We start from the raw sequence: 17532 nt of genomic DNA on the forward strand, positions 1-17532 counted from the left end.
TATGAGCTGGGTTTTTCTGGGTTGGGTTTTTTTTGGCATTGTACTCTCTGTGCTGTATTATGCTTCTTTATTTGGAAATGTATGGGGAAAATAGTTTTATTGTTCATTAGAAGTTTAAAGACCTTGTATATATTCATTTGGTAACTTTGATTTTTGGCAGTCCCTGGAAAGATGAGGTGTTTACTTGTTTGGTGAAGAGGCCCTTTATTCAAAATGCTAATTAGCCTTTGAAACCAAATAGGCGTAAAATCCTGCTAAATGTTTCAGATGAGCTTACCACTCCCCCAAACTCTCTCCTTCCTCCTGCTGGACGTTCCCTGTCATCTTTCAACATCTCCTCCTGTTCTGGTCCTTGGAAACCTCCAGCAGTTGCAGCACCCCAGTGCTCAGCAGAAACCATGGATAACCCCCCCATCCCCCTTCTTTCACAGATAAACAGAGAGCCTGAGGTGTGCACTGAAGTGGAGGCACACTTTGCTACATAGTGGTGTGCCTTTTTTTTACCCTCCTGGTTTGTTTTTTTTTTTGCATGAAGAAAGGAGGTCTATAAGAAGACCTAACAATGCCCTTACTGTTCTGTCAGAAAGTGCCTGGCTGCATCTTGTTTTATTTGGCCCTGGCTGAATGGCAGTTTCATTTATGTTTTGGGTGTTTGGCAGATATTTCATCTTTGTCAAACTTCACTTTTAACATTTGTTTAGATTACTTGTCACAACACTTTCCTTTTTTTTTTTCCCCCAAACTCTTAAGATTTCAGTCAGCTTGACAGTACTCAGAAGTGGTTTCTAATATTTTTGAGCTTTCTTCTTACATGTTCTCCCTTTTAGAGACGTACCAGTTAAGCTGGTTGATTTATAGTTTCTTTTTTTCACTTTGAAGCTAGTGCAACTCTGTTATTTTGAGCCTCTGACTCTCCTTGATGGTGGGGTAAGCATCTCCTAAATCCTGTGAATAATAAAGGAAAGCATTATAGTGAGAGTCGTAAAATCCTGAATGCGTCCATTTTATTCCATCTTGCTTTGTATATAAGACACTTTGAGCAGCTGTGGTGGGATCAGGAGCACTGTTCCCCTGTTCTGTCTGATGGGTGATGGTATTTGCTTTTTATACCTGTGAGGAGTTGTGAAGGGCAGATCACCTGAGAGTATGAGCTGGCCCCTGGATACAAACCTGGTTTCCTTTTTTATCTACCTATGCGATGGCTTCCTTTCACTGAACTTGTTTGGAAGGCCTGCAGTAAGAGATGAGGAGGATACAAGTGGGAGACTTCCCAGCTCTCCATCAGTGGCTGTTTCTGTGCATTCAATTCCTCTTCCTCAAACTGTGACCAGACTCTTGGCATTTCTGCTGTGTCCTTTGACTAGAGATAGGTGGAATTGAATGGGAGAATGTAATTTTAAATGAGACTGGGAAGCCTTGATGTATGATACTCACAGTGTGTGAATTTTTGCTTATGAATGTTTGTTTATTTTCATTTTTATTTACATGGATGTTTAAAAAGTTGTTCAAAAATGAAAATTAAGAAAAATGACCCCATGTAGGCTTTCCTTGTTCAGGTATTCTGCCTGAAGTGATTTCAGAGGGCTGATTTGCTTATGCTGGTGTTATCCACAGCAATAACTTTTGGAGGATTGTCGCCATCCAGATCTGTGTGAACTGATTCACTTTTTTGCAAAGTTTTTAAATTTAGAAGTTACATTTCTGAGCTGCAGATGCTTTGGTTTGGCAAATCACACGACCGAAAGTAATGTGATTGCTGAAATAATTTAGTCTAATACTTGCTCATGCTCTAGTCGTTTCCATGCTTGAGCTGACTTGCAGATGAAGACATATGGACATGGACAATGTGAATATATTAGGAAAAATTGCAAATGTTCAACCTTCTCCAGAAATCTTGGAGGCAGCCGACAGTCTTCAGCCAGCATGGATGAATCCCAAGTGACCCTAAAGCCAACCGGAGGTCAATGGATGGGGCACGCTGCCAGAGAGGCAGAGTATCCCTGCTCGTCTGGAGCTTTCCCATTAGCTGTTTGCTGTGGCCCAGTTGAGAGCATGGTGAGCAGACTGGTAATGGCTTGGTGTTTACAGAGTTTAAGTGTTTACTTGCAGATGCAAATACAGGTTTTGGACAGCTTGGGTCCATATTATTCCCCTTCTGCCTTCATTTGGAATCTGGCATTGTGTTTGCCTAAGGAGAGAATGGAGTCCTCTTGGTAGTGTTTAGCTGTCAGCTGCTATTATTAATTGATGTAATTGTTTCTTTACTAATATTTACCTAGGGTTTTAACATGGAAGTGACTATACAGATAATTCTAGTACAATCTTAGTAGAAAGTCAATGCCTTAATTAGAAAAATGACTTGCTACTCTTGACTTATTCAAGAATCGATTTTTTTTCCTGCCCTGAAAAGTGTTTGCCCTAAAATCTAAGGAAGTTGTTAACTAGAGGGTGACATTTGAAGAAGTGTATACTAGCAATTAAGATGAACAAGTAAATTTGACAAAGGAACTAATATTTGTCCTGAAGGAAACCTGAAACATTTGCTGTGGGGGAAGGAATTTTGGAGGCATTTCTGCCTTCTCCAGGCTGTTTCTTAAAAGTCACTGCAGTAAACTGTGTTGAGAAAAGCAGACCAGAAGGGAATCTTGAAGGTGAGTTAGATCCACTTAACTTTTCTTTTACTGTGGTATACTGGGTGCTATCACCACACAGGATTACCCAGGGAAAACATGAGTTATTTAAAAGCAGAGCAGAATATTATTTTAAACAGTGAGCTGGTGATGTTGAAACTCTGTGACTCCCAGTTCTGCTAGGGCCAACAATTTTGAGGATTAAAAACATATGGGCTATAGATAGAGAAGATATCCACAGTGCTTGGGGTATTATTTAGTGGTATTTGTATTATTCAGGCTAGCAAAAACAAACAAAAAGACAAGAAGAAAATCTCCTGTTACAGGGCATAAGCCATCCAGTAGATGATGTGAGTTGGAAAGAAATTTTATGGGAAAGTTTTTTCTGTAATTGCTCTCCTAGAGATTTCTTCATCCTTTCCCTAAAGCATCTGATTCTGGCTGCTGTCAAATAAGAGGTTACTGAACTAAATGTACTATTAATCTGACCCAGTATAGCAATTCCTGTGTTCCTATGTTTAAAAGCAGGCTTTGTCTGCTGAGGGTTGTCTCTCTGGAATAAACCCTCCATTGGAGGCAAGGGAAAGGAAATTGTTCAGAAGCTTTTACACTGTTGCTATGTAATTTTGTATGTTGTTTTGAAAAACGGTGTCTTTTTTTTTCCTCCCTCTCCCCTTTTATGTGTATGCATGTTTTAAATTATAAAATTTAGCTTCCCATTTGATGCATTTGATGAGTTCAGTAGTACTCAGGACCACTGAGCAACATAATTATTTAGAATTATGTGCTTTTAAAAATTAAGGGACAAAGTCTTGGTTGGCTGGTACATGTGTAAATGATGGGTTCTATCCAGAAGGATATGAGCTGGGTCCTTTCATTGCCACTGGCCAGACCTGTTAATGTTTCTATTTCTTCTTTAAAAGTGGAGAATTTCTTAAAGGAGTGTATATTATTATTGTGGTTGTTATTAATCAGGATCGGTGATGTTCTAGTGAACCAAACTTTCTACCTTCACTCATTTCTGTTAAAGCTCTTTTTATTTTGCTTGAGCTGAAGAGATTCAGTGAGAAACTGACCTACCGCTGAAGTGAGACATGTGAAGCAGAGTTGTAATGCCAAGGAACTGTGTGTCTTGGGTTTGTTGCTTAAATCTTAAATTGGATTTCCTTATTTTTCAAAGGCTTAAGAGTGTATGTGACAGTCAGGCTATTTAACTGAGATCCTTTTAGCACGTCAGATAAAACTGCTGCATGTAGATGCCTTTCAGTTCTCCTTATTGCTTTAAAAGGTGCCTTAGAGACACGAGGTACAACTGTGCTTTGTTTCACCCAGAAAAATGTGAACTTCATATAGGGAGAACGTGTTTCATTTCCTTACCATGTGTCAACAACTGGATCTTAAACCTGTATTTATCAGATGCAGAACTGGTTTTGGAGGATTATCACTAAATCAAATGCTAGGGTGGAATTTATGTTCTCACTTATAGCATTTCTCAAATGTTTGTATTATTCTACTTTTAGGCATTTAGTCTTTGATGCTTAGATCAGACATGCAGAGGCTACGTTTTTACATTCTTCTTTGTACAAGAGAATAGATATTTCTTTCTGTTTCAAACCCCTTATACTCTCATAATAAAGACAATACACCTGATTCTTTTTTTATTATTGTTAAGGCCCATCATTACTGTTCAAACACATGCAGGAAAAAGTTGTCATAGCTCACACATGGTAAAACTCTAGTCTAGGAGTATTACTGTGATTAGAAAATGTGCTAGAAGGGAGGAGATCTTATGGTTTTCTTTAACACCTGGACTCCTATTATTACTGTAGGAGTGTATCTCCTGATTTCTGATGTATACTATTAAAAAATCCCCACGTGGTTTTGTCTGGCAAAAACAGGGGCAGAGTGGCTGTATGAATATGAGATCTGGTCCATGTTGCAAATGCAGATATTTATACAAAATAATGTTCCACAGGGTGCTTTTTCTTAATGATCTTCAATATCTCTTCCATCTCTTTCTATGTTAGAGCTCTGCATCATTTTTCTTGGAAGATTCTTTCATGTGTCATTCAGTCAAGTATGTTGCTTGTAATATGTCCATGAATATCTAAGTATTCCACACAATTTAGTCACTTTTCACTTTAAATATTTATTTATATAGGTTGAGGTGTTTTGTTTTTTTTTTTCAGGCTTTTGTCACTGTGGAACTCTGACAGTGCACACAAGCTTGGCATTGATGAAAGGGGGATCTTCACATTTGCCATCAAATGAAGCAACAGTGACTGTACCCAGCATGGTCATTTTTCTTCCCACTTGTGGTTCCTTCCCCTCTCCCTCATAAACTTGGATATGAAGTGTGGAGCAACATGATTCTCTTCATCTCTCAGTCCCTATAGTGATGGACTCCACATTGAGAATTGGAGAGCCATATGGGTAGAATATCTTTAAGAACTGTGGCTTATATAAAGGAAGTGACAGCCTTTACAGATGTCACTTATTTTGAGAGATTATTTCCATTAGCTGGCATCTTTATTGCATTCTCTTGCTTATGTGTTGTTTTGAGGAAACGAATTGGTTTTTTCTGCTTACTTTGGATTTGCTTTAGCATATGGTGCTCTTTGAGACCCTGTGTAATGGACAACTGCCTGACTCTCAGTTGGCACGGACACCATTAGCTGGAAAGAGGATGCAGTTGGAATAATACTGAGGGATGTGCTTGAACCAACATGTATCTTCCAGCCATCTCTGAGTGGACTATTCCGCTTAGTGATTTTTTGGCCTGATTATAATCACAAAAGACATGAGTGGATTTTGAATGGCTTTATCTCAGTAACCGAGATCCTGTTTTGGTTTGATTTTTCTTTCTTTTTTTTTTTTTCTTTTTTTTTCTTTTCTTTTTTTTTCCTTGGGGATTAATTCATTTGCTAACCTAATGTGCATCTGTTGAAGGAACTTCAGGTGCTGTTAGAAAAGCACTCTTTGTTGTGACATGTCTGGTTTGACGTTCCCAATTCCAAGATATGCTCTACTTGGCTGCTGGTATTTGCATGGTTAAATCAGATTGTCTTATCAGCCTTGGGCACCCAGCTGGGCTTTCAGGCTTCTCATTCCTCTGTGTTCTTTGTAGTGCATTGGTCCACTGGATCCTGACTTGTGAAGTGCTTCTGTCCTGAAAATCATGCAGGAAGAGCCTTGGTAAGATCATTCTGCTACAGTGGGGAAGGGCAGTTACCAGACACATAATGAGTGGTATGGAATGCACACCTGCCCAGCTGTCTGGCTCTGGATATATGTTTTTTAGACAATAAATGCAGAGTACCTGGCAAAGTGGCTCAGACTGCACAGCCTGGTAAGCACAGATGAAGGATGGGTTACTGCAGCAGAGATGGTGCTGTCAGTACCAGGAGATGGGTCTGGCTTATACTCAGCAGCACACTGAGCTTGACTGCTGTCATGGGGGTAAAGGTGCTGCTGGGAGCTTTGAGAGCATTGCTTCTCTTACTGGCTTACATTTATTGATGTGTGTGGGTTGGAGGTTGCAGAAATGAGCATCTTGTTGCCAAGGCTGAGTATCCTTGCTGTTGTTCTGCTTGTGGTGGTTCAGAATTGATTGGAGGCTTGTTGGAAGAAGCCCTGCCTGAACCACACTGTCTTTCCACAGGAGGAGTCATCTTTGGCACTGTTAGCCAAGTTTAGCATCTCCTGGGGATTTGCAATGTTTTTGAGAGCTTTGCGCTTAAGCCACATCTCATGACTTAATTATGAAAATGCTCACTGTTACTTTCTTAAATGTTTTCAAAATTCTTTATTTTAATAGATTACTTTGCCCGTGAAGCTGAAAGATTAGTGATCCCAATGCATTCAGAAGCTAAATGCTGCCCTGATAAGTGTTTGATCCAGGTTATAGCTGAAATATTTAAATATGATGGCAGGTTTGGGCAGGTCTAAGTGCTGCATGGTGGTGTATTACCTGTCTCCATTCCTTAGAGTCTGCATCAACTTCTTTCTGCACAGTGAACATGAAGTAATTCAGGCTGGTTTCTCAGCTCACAGAAGCAGGAAAGTTGTCTTGCGTTTACCAGTGGAAAGATCCTTTCAGAAAAGGGCTTGGTGGGAATGATTGCTGTGCAGTTAATTCACACACTTGCTTACGCTGCAAGAATACCTTTGTGTTGTATCAGAAGTCCCGCCTTGCAGACTGGTGGGCATGACACAAGTCTCCTTGAATTTTGTCAGTGCTTAGGCTCCTCGTAGTTGCTTTTGGATGTGAAATGTAAGGTCATAGTTCATGTTGGTCTTTCTGACAATGTAATCCATCTGTCCAGCACCTCTAGCAGACAATTCTGGGATATAGATCTTCTGCATGTTAGAATGTGGAAAAGATGTGCTGGTTTTGTGGGTACTGTGATTGATTATTGCACCTCTGTCCTTATGACCTGACTGATAAGGTTTTTGCAACATTTTCAGATGATTCAGAGGATGGCTCTGAAGGTGCTTACATGTGCAGTGTTATCTCAGCGTATTATTAGCATTTTGCAATTGCTTTATTGGCTCCCTGTTAAGCAAAATATTGACAATAAAAATGCTATTTTTGTTCTGTGATCCATGCTATGGCTTTGTCCCCTCCTAGTTAATGGCTGTGCTTGTTCCTAATTTTGCTACCCTATTGTTCCTGTGACAGGGAGCTACAGAGAACAGAGGTTTTAAAATAGATGTTCATAATCTCCACCAGCCCTCTGGCATATTCTGCTGACCCTCAGGGAGTCTTACTGGGAATATATTGGAACTTGTGATATGTAATAAGTGAAGGTTCAGGAGCCTGACGTAGACAGCAGAAATGTCGTCTTCTGGGTAAAGTAGGACAGAAGACTCTAATAACTCAGAGGAATTGCAGAACCTTTCAGCAGACAGACTACTAGATTTGACGTATATAACAAAAGGTGATAAATTATGTGTGTTAAGTTATTTTGTGTTAGCACAGCGTCCACACCTCCATGGTATTAAGATGATAGATGCACCTCTAGTCCAACAGACTAGTCTTCACAAACAAAGTTCACAACCAGTGCTTGAACCCTCTTTTTCCCCCTGTTCCACTTGGATCACCGTCCTCACTTGACAAATGGGTGCAGCAGGGATGCAAACTCCTCTAGCTCAGAGGAAATAGAACTTCCAGCCTTGTGGTGCAGAAAACTGGACTGCTAACAGATTGAACCTACCTCCTGAGCATAGTGTCTTGCCTCCCAGATCTTGGGGGATTGGGAAGCCTACATTATTTCACAATTCAGGCACAACCCCTACAAAATCCTCTTTCAGGTTTCTCAGACAGCCTCCTCAATAAACATTATTCATTTTTTGAGTGAATCCACATGCTCATCCTAACAATGAGTTTAGATTACTCCAGATAGCAGAATTTTGCTTTGCAGTTAAGTGGATTCTTTCAGGATGCTTCTTCGTGTGGCTTATAAAGTGAAGTGTGCTGAGCTGAGGCAGAACCTTCTGCTGTAGTGCATGTTTTCCAAATTAAACAGAATTTTACTCTCATCCTTTTTTTATCTCAGTGACTGTTGAACTCTGTTTGCTTCTTTGCACAGTGTGTGAAGATCACATACTGACCTTTCAGTGCCTTTCCAGGCAGCACATCTGTGCCATAGCAGGGCACAAAAGGATCTGTATTTACTGGTTGTCCAGATACTGAACAAAGTAGAAGTTAAATATGTTGAGCATTTTCTGCCTTAATTTGGTGATGAAAGCAAGTCTAATGACAATATTTGCAGTTGTGGCTAGACATCCAGGCTGGATAAATCTAACTACTCGGTTCCATCCTTAGTGGCACTAAAGATATCCTGTATGGGCCCATGCAGAGGAAGACTACTCAAATGACCTCGGGCAGGGAGAGATTGTGCTGCTTTGCTTTATTGTGGTGGTCCTGCTAGGACCAGGACTTCTCAGGAAGATACCTCTAAGTCTGATCAGAGAGATGAGACTTGCTTCTGTGCTGGGACAGTCATCTCTAGCAATTCAAAAAACTAACAGCAAAGGCTGCAGGTCTAAATTGCCCTGATCCTTCCCAACATAACCCTATGGCAACTTTGCATCACCTACGTGGATGTTCAGATAAAGCACAGTCATCAAAACTAATGTTTTCTGCACCCACCACTCAAAGAGCGTTTGAGGAATCATTTTCCTTGACTCCTGGCTTCACTGATTGGGGTTTTGAGACCAGTACCAGTAAAAGTTGTCACTGCTGTTGCATGTCTTTGTGCTCTCCTTAAGAAAGTATCTCTTGTCATCCTGTTTCTGCAGTGCATGTTCTGACTGTAGACTGTTGGCCTCCCAAAGAAATGTACTTTTCTGTCAAGGAACCGCCCTCCAAAGCTGCTTTCCTCTTCAGCTTCTGAGCTGATGAAGTACTCCATTCTTTTAATAACTCCCCGGCCACGATCATTTACTAGGGATCTTCCGTCTGTCACCAGAACAATAACATCACTTGACCCCCTCTTACTGATCTCGGAGGCCTCTTAAAAGTTATAAACAGCCAGTATAAGACCTTTTTAGTAGTTGCAGTGATGTTAAGTGCTGTATTTGCTGTTGGTCACCATGACATGTTTCTCATCAGCTAGAAAGTTAAGGATGAGCATTCTGAGAGCATGCTGGGGAGGCTTCAGATGGATTCCTCACTCCTCCTCGCTGTAACGCCACTTGGGAAGCGATTGGCATACTTGTAAATGTCTGCACATCCCATAATACTCTATGACATAACTGAACATAGGCAGCAGGATGTGGTTTTTCTTGCTTAATCAGTCTCCCTTCCCTTGGCCTCCCATCTCTTTCCAAGAGCTCTTCTCACAAAAGCTTGCTTTGGCTGGGAATCCATGTGATGCTATCTTGTGGTGCCTTGTAGGCAAGGGGAAAGACCAATTAATTGCCAGTTAAGGAGACTTTAGTGGAAGGGATTTTTTGCTGGACAGGGAGCATGTTCCATTCTGAACTTAACTGGAGATGGCACCTTTCCTTCATGGATGAGGATCATGGATAGTTGAGTATGCTGTCAGTTTAAGGTGCTACCTGTTAGCCTGTGTAAATCTTTCCAAATCCTAGAAGTGTATTGGTGCTGGTTGCAGCTTACCTTTGTTACCTGTGGTTCTTTTTCCCTTCTTTGACTTGATGATGAGGGGGGAGCCCAAGAGATAGGTTCTTTAGTCCTGTCAGCAATCGTATCTCCTCTTTGTGGTTGCCATCTTGCATAGAAGCAGCTACGAACAAAACAATCTGATTGGACACATAGGACAGTAAAGGATAATGGATTGCTAAATCCAATCTCATTTTTCTGAACTGTAGGGAGAAACTGTGCAAGAACACAGGACACCTGCAGAGAAAATGTGGTCAGAGAACTAAAGCAATAGGCACAGCACCTTGAGTGGGAAAAGCTTCATACTGGAGTTTCTGGTTCTGTGCGACTTGAGGCACCAACCTACTTTTTAAGAGCTGTTTTTTTGCTAACTACCCTGTGCTGTTTAAATTGTGGGTATCTGAATTGTGTTTGAGAGAACGGATGTGCTTTTTCTTTTGAGTTTTGTGGATGGGCAGAAACAAGGAAACAGGTTTGGTCTGCAGAATAGCCCCGCAGCTTTGGTCTGGCAAATCTCTGATTTCCTAAACCTCTGTAGGACACGGGATAGTCTCTCATTCTCAGTATGGAGTTACTGTTTTACATCCTTGGAAATGTTAATAAGGAACAACAGAGATGACAGTTCAAGAACAGAAGTGTTGAATTCCATTGAAAGAGCAGTTTTAAGCATTAAGAAATAGCTTTTAAATTTGGGCAGTGTAATGAGTGTACAAGTTCACTTAAAACTCGGGGAGCAGGAAGCTCATCTACCTTTCCTTTGGTTTCCATAGATGAAAGAGAACTTTTTTTCTTGACTGTCCTTCAGGATTTTTTGAATGTGACAGAGTAAATAAGGAATGCATTTAGTTACAAAGCAGAGTGTCCTATATACCAGCACAAAATGTATTCAGAGCCCTTTGAATTCTCTGCAGAAAAGTGCAAGAGAGTCCCTTACAGAGGTGATTGAAAGCCACTGCACAGGAAATCAACTTCTCATCCTGTACATAAACATGAGCCAATTCTACTATATCTGGCTCTCAGGGCAGTACACACAGTAAATTGTTAACCCCATCACCTGACCCAACCATTTATCTTTACTTCTCAGTATAGTTTTGGCAACTGCTGAGTAATGAAAGAAACATGAAATGCAGATAGCTGTGGAAAAAAAAAAGGCAACAACCAATCCCCTGCCCCCTTTCCCCCGCGAAAGAAACCCCCCAGAAACCCAACCACCCCACATCTCAGTTACAAACAGCCCTTTAAAACAGCAGACAACAGGAGAAGATGAGAAATTGCCTGATGCAGTGGCAGGATCTTAAATATGGTTAGTATAGAACAGAATTAACATCTCTAGAATAAGAGACATGTGAAGCATGGATTTCCAATCCTTCACACCTCTTGGTTGTGTTAGCACAAATAAATTAATAACTCCCCTGAACCTTTGCGGGGCAAAGAACCATGATGCCTTTCAGCTTTTGAAATGTAAGCTCTGTGTGTTTTTAATGTTAGTTGTTATACATGAAGGTTGGCTGAAATAGGTTATTCTGCTTATGGAGTATTGTTCCCATATGAGGATTCAAGCTATGTACTCACAGCTGCTGCTCCTCTCCAACATGGACTCTCAGTTCTACTAAAATCAATAGTTGGCACAGCAGGGTACTGTTGTATGGTGTGTAAATAAATGGATGTCATTGTGTCTCACTTTTTTTTTTCCCTTTTCCCCTTTCAGATTTAGATTTGCTCTTTTTCAGGCGTATATCAGCGTGTGTTTGCAATGCAGGCAATTCGAAGCATAGCTGCTTAGGGAGAAAGAAGCTTTTCCCCCCTCCTTTTTATACTTCCCAATAGGATTTTCAAATAAACAACAATTGCATTAATTATATTAATTATCTCTTAGCAATGTCAGGGGAGAAAACCCCCAAATAAAACAGAAACCCATTTTGCAAGTGTCAGCTTTATGACAAAAAGGAATTCACAGTCCCCCAGCAGGCAGCTATCTTGCATACCAAGTTTCAGGAAAAGTGTCATAGTAAGAGTGTCTTAATTCTATTACAACAATTTATCTTCCCTCTTTCCATAAGTCTTTCACCTATAGTTGAAAATATATGACAATTGTGGTTATAGGATGTAAGAGCTACAGATCTGCTTTTCAATTATCTGACTTTGAAGTTCTGTTTCATGCATTTGCTTTTTTATTCATGCATCTGGTCATATAGAGTGGTTTACTTTTTTTGGCTGCAGACTTGGCAGATACAAAATGCAGATGTTGTTCTTCTGACTTAAGCTGCTATTTTAAGCTTTTTGGCCAGCGGTTGGAAATTTTAGGTTCAGTTGTTTATTTGCTTATCATCAAAGTGGTTTTTGTCATATAATTCATATGCAAGTATTAGCTTTCTGTGTTTACTTTCAGAGTTTGAGATTAAGAGTATGGTCTTTTTTTCCCCTTTACTTTTTTTTAAACCAGCATGCTCTTTTGATTAATAATACAGTAGAATATGTTATGCTTCAGAGAGCTTTTATTTGCAAAAAAAAAACCCCAACAAAACCTTAACCAAAAAACAGCCCAACCCTCACATTGTGCTGCAGTGCTTTCCCTTTAAGAAAAACATATCTCTCTCCAGATGCCTGCATCTCTTTGATACAAAAGGGTACACTAAGTTCCATCTATAAACAGAATCCACTAATTAAGAGTAATTGCTTCGGAGATTGGTACAGACTATTCAGCATCAGATGCATGTTCCTCTCAGATATCCATTAGCCTCTAATAAGATAATGCAGATGTGCCAGTCTGTTTCCTGTTTCCTTCTATTGTACCTTTATTGCCGTATATGGACCAATGGGATGGGCTGAACAATAAGTGGATGTCCTTTTGCTCCCAGAGCCCTTCTCAAAGGAATGTTTGTTATTAGATTGCTTTTTCTGTTTAGTTTCACATCACTATGCTAATAAAGGAAACATAACACTCCAAAGGCTTTTTTTTTTTTTTTTTTGACTTCTGCCACGGTAACTAGTTTATTGTTTAATTCAATCTTGTTGGATAGCCATGAAAACAAAAATGCAACATCTCACAGTCAGTGAGAACTGGTGCAGAGCACAGTACGCCTCTTTATGAAATAAAAGTTTCCATGCATTTTTAAGAGTTTAAAGGCAGTGTGGTTATCGTGTTACTGGATCTGACTGATTTACACTTGAGTCGTGCTAAATCTGCTGAATTATTCAGTACCGCTGAATGCAACACCATCAGCCAGCATAATAGAAAGCATATGCATAATCAGGGATTGCAATACAAACTATACATTAAATACAGTAAGGGTTCTCGAAACTTGACTTGTTTTGAAAACAGCATTAGAATGTGTCTTGAAGCCACCTAATAAATAAGAACTCCACCGGCTCTGTCCCTTGGGAAAAACATGTAATATATTGTTGAAAGGTTTTATATGCAAAATTTCTCTGAAATTGTTTTTGTGTCTCTGAGAGGAGCAACTTGCCTCTTGTGTCTTACTGTCCAGGCTGCCCTCCCAGTCCAGAGGTTCCTGTTTTAGCCTAAGATTTAAGGGAGGGGCGGGGGGTTTGGCATTGGCAGGAAAATGGGAAATGAACTTAGAAGAGACTTCCTCTGTGACCCTGGAAACTTCGGGGGCAGCAATGCTGCAGACCGAGGGCTTGGAGAAGCAAATTCCCAAGCGCCCAGCTCTCTGCAGAACATGTCCTCGTGTTGGGATGCCTCTCCTGCATTCCTGGTTTCCTCCCCCAGTTGTAAAGGAAGAGCAACAGCAGTTTGCTATGGCAGAAGGGTGTAGGGATGGCAGATTCAGCTTAGAGGTTTTCTGGGTGCTACATCTTGGATATCTTAAAATGACTGCTGAATTTCAAACATTGCCATACATAGGGCAAAACTCCCCACTGACCTTTTCAGAAGTAGGGAAAAAAAAAAAAAGCAAGAATTCTGCTTTACTTGCAATACTGACAACTTAATTCCCTGCTATGGATAGTAAAAGGGGAGGAAGAGGAATGTGGAATTGGGGTGTTGTTGGTAAAAGGGAGGACAGAGTGTAACCTTCCTACTGACACAGAACAATTGGCCAAGCCTCCTGCCTTGGCTTCTTGCCTGTCCAGCTGTTGATGTGCATCAAAGTCACCTATAAAGCAAAGGGATTTTAGGAATTCAAATAAATCTCATACAAGTGAAAAATTCAGAAGGATGAGTTATGTTACAGTAATACCAAATGTTGTTACCAAATGGAAGCTAAACAGCAATATAATGAATGAGGCTCAATACATTTAATATATTTTAGGAGAACTGACGGATGTCTGAAGAGCAAAGCTATTTTCTGTAGTCGAGCCTGTGCAAAATGCATAGGAAATTAAGCGACAATAAGGAAAGTTGGGTTACTGTTCATCCAGTAAAATTTGGAGCTTATATGTGAAAATTTGTAGTTTTAAATTTCTTCTCAGCTGTGCAAACACTGAGAAGAAATGCAGAAGAGACAGATACACCTGCTGCATTAACTGCAGCTGATAAATATTCTGCTCTGCACTAGAGCTACTGTAGCCTCCTTCCCCTGTGGCCATCTGCTTTATCACTGAAGTCAAGTCAATAAAAGGCCTGTAAAAACCAAAGAGGAGGAGGCATATGTTCTGTCAAAGAAGAGTCATTGGCTGCTGTTCAATGCAGAGTAGTGCATAGTGTTATCATCTCTTGGTGAACCTTCAAAGGAACTTTTCTGTATGATCCTTTTCCATACTGCTTGTTCTAAGGGCCTTGTACTCATGAACAGTCACTAAGGAGAGGTCTATGGAAGAGGATTTTCATCATATGCCGAGGAGATCCTCTGAAGTGCCTTATGACAGCCATTTTTTGTGAATTTTGCCTTCTGCCTCCAGGGCAGAAATCTGTGCTCTTGCATCACATGAATGGGTGGTCATCTACCATCCAGGTGACTCTGCAGTCAGTTTGGCTTGTTCCTTCTTGGTAAGTCCTCAGCTGTGGTAGCTGGCTCTTCCTGACCCATTTAGGGTAAGCTTTTCAGCTGTGGGGTATTTACCATGGCAAGTGACAACAAAGGAAAATCTCCTTCACAAAACTGACATCCGTACAGTGTTTTGAGCTATGGTACAGGTTTAGTTAGGCAAAAGAGATGTTTTCACCTTGGAATCATATGCAGCCGAGACATCTGTGGCTGATGTCCAGTGCTAGGTCCTCATCAGTGAGTTCAGGGACATGAATGTGTCTGTCTGGTGATACATGAGTGAAATGGGTCTTGGGAGTTGTTCCATGGAACTAGTGTGAATGGGAACAGCTGATTGTTGGGTTTCCTGTCCTGCAGCAGTTTCTACTTTGGGATGTCCTCTGCTGTGCAGTGATGAAAGTGATGGGTCTGTAATCTCTGTTAGCAGAGCTGGTGACTTGAAGTCCCTTGGTAACCACAGAATACGAGTGGCATTTGCTCCTTTACAAGAAGCTGGAGTTGCTGATATGTAGATGTCTGCCTACAATTTGCTCCTTGACCATCGCATAGATGTTCAGCTGTGTGAACAACCTGGTGCTCCCAAGGGATGCTACTTGGAGTCAAATGATACGCTGTTTAGAGTATCATGCCTATAGAAAGTAAATTTCTGAAGAACTCTGAAGAGGAGCAAGTCCTGAAGGCTTATCTCCAGCACAGCTATCTGCAGGAAATTTCTGGCCGTGAGTGGTGAAAGGAAGGTCATTTTTGAGTAAGGCGAGAAAAACTTACTTTCACGTAATAATTTCAGTTTATAACTATATCTCACGTAAAATTATAAGCATGAAAAACTGCAGGATTATAACCTATTTTGGGCACTGTAAATATATGTATTTGATACTGAGGAGCTATAACAGTGTTGTGTTCTGTCATCACCGGCTCCATCACAGATCATGTTCCTTCAGTAATGAAGAAGTGACCAAGCAGTTTTCCTGAGTGCCTTTTTTCCCCTCTGTCCTGAAGGAGTTGCTTTTTTTCTGAATACTTTTCACTTAAATATGCAAATAGATCTGATGTGGTTCTGGGAACATTTTGAAGTTATGATGAGCTCTGCATTTTTCTGGCTAATAGGAATATAATTGAAGGTATTAGATAGTTTTATAAGATGAATTTTGTTTCCAAAGCCCTACATAATTTAAAAATAGATGACCTTGTTCTGTGTTTAATTTAATGCACACATTTTTAGGGCTGGTATTCATTAGCATCCCTCTCGTGTTCTTTTTTTTGCAAACACTTAAAAGTGTAGTATTTTTGCCAGCTTCTATGGAATTGCTTTATAAAACTTCACGTGTTCCTTTGATACTTGACTTTCCTTGTCTCTTAAGCTTCGTAAAGCCTTAGCTGGGTAAAACAGGCAGGCACCAGCGATGGTTCATCTCATTTTGTGATGTCGATGTATTTTAGCTGCTGGGGCTGCCTCCCAAGGTCTGCCTGGTTTTGCTGGTCTCCAGGCAGGTCCTTGAGCTCAGCTTGACCAGCAGCTATGCCTTAGCTTGCTATGTCCCCTTCTTACAGCCTCATCTCTGCATACGTTTGCCTCCACTAGCATTGAAGGCATTTTGTGCATAATTTACACAGTTATCAAATACTTACAAGCTGCATTTCAGTTATAGCCAAGCAGGCTGCACTCGGCAGAAGCTGCTGTCTGAAAACATGCACAACTGGTAACCTTTGCTGGTATTCCACACAGAGCAGAAACACTCCGCTGCTCTCTGACAGGCAAACATATGCATCTGAGTTGGGTTTTTTCTTTTTCCTCCTTGCTCATTTGAATTCTTACTGACAACTGGTGCACTGAGTAGCAGTAGTGATAGTCAGTGTTGCGTTGTCGCAGTTTTCCTCCTCTGGCATCAGTTTTGCTTTGTGACCTTGACACATCATTTCACTGCTCCTTTATTTTCCCACCCAAAAATCCTCTTGCCTTTGGTTTCAGGCTATAATTTCAAAGAATTACAGATAAAAGTGCTGTATAGCGGTGGATGTGGTTACTGATCACTGACTGTGGCAGATGGAAGAGTGTAGTACATTGTTTCAGAAAGCAAAGCTTTAGGCAGCCATGGATTGCCTTACTTTTGGGTGGCTGAGTTTGCTCTGTGGCTCCCACTGTCTTTCTTTTACAGCATGTGTTGGAGGAGATGAGTAAACTCTTCATGCAGGGTGATGCTCAGGAGTCAGCTGCAGCACTCACTGGCTGTTGCTTGGAGTACTGCATGAGTACACAGGAGCAGTGCTTGCAATACAGAGCAGTTGCAGCCTTCCCAGTACAGTATCTCCAAGACACCACTAACATTTACTGGTGTTGCACCAGCAGGTTGATTCAGAGACCACCAGCCATTTGCTATATGCAGATGCTATTTGCTATATGCTCCAGCCATATGCAGACTTGAACTACTATGGCAGGAGCAAATTTCATGGGTGAGAATATCACAAGACGCGTCCTGTTCTCAGCCTGGGGCTTTCGGTACAGAGCCTGAGGAAATGAGGACCCCTTGAAAGGTGGCAGCCATTTGGGTGAAACACTGAGGAAGGTGTGTGTAGCTCTGGATGACTTTGAAGATGGTGGTCATGAGAACAAGCAAGTTCCCTAGCACAGCACAGGAGCAGTGTATTGAGTCATGTTACTCACCTAGATTATGAAATAATAGGTGCTTCTTTGTTTGGACAGTTCCCCCTACCTCTCAAAAAAAGAAAAAAGAAAAAAGAGAGAACAATCAGTAAGGTGCCTCCTAAGTGATAATAAGATAAACTAACTATTCCTTGTAAAAACAGTCATTGTTAAACCAATTAC

The 17532-nt window shown here is 40.8% G+C and overlaps 1 protein-coding gene across 6 annotated transcripts in view; it reads left to right on the top strand.

Annotated features, from left to right (window-relative positions):
- Window positions 1–17532, top strand: part of RARB (retinoic acid receptor beta) — a 329805-nt gene that overhangs the window by 118563 nt on the left and 193710 nt on the right. The window lies entirely within an intron of this gene.

This window comes from Aphelocoma coerulescens, chromosome 2 (genome assembly GCF_041296385.1).
Source record: "Aphelocoma coerulescens isolate FSJ_1873_10779 chromosome 2, UR_Acoe_1.0, whole genome shotgun sequence".
Classification (NCBI taxonomy): domain Eukaryota; kingdom Metazoa; phylum Chordata; class Aves; order Passeriformes; family Corvidae; genus Aphelocoma; species Aphelocoma coerulescens.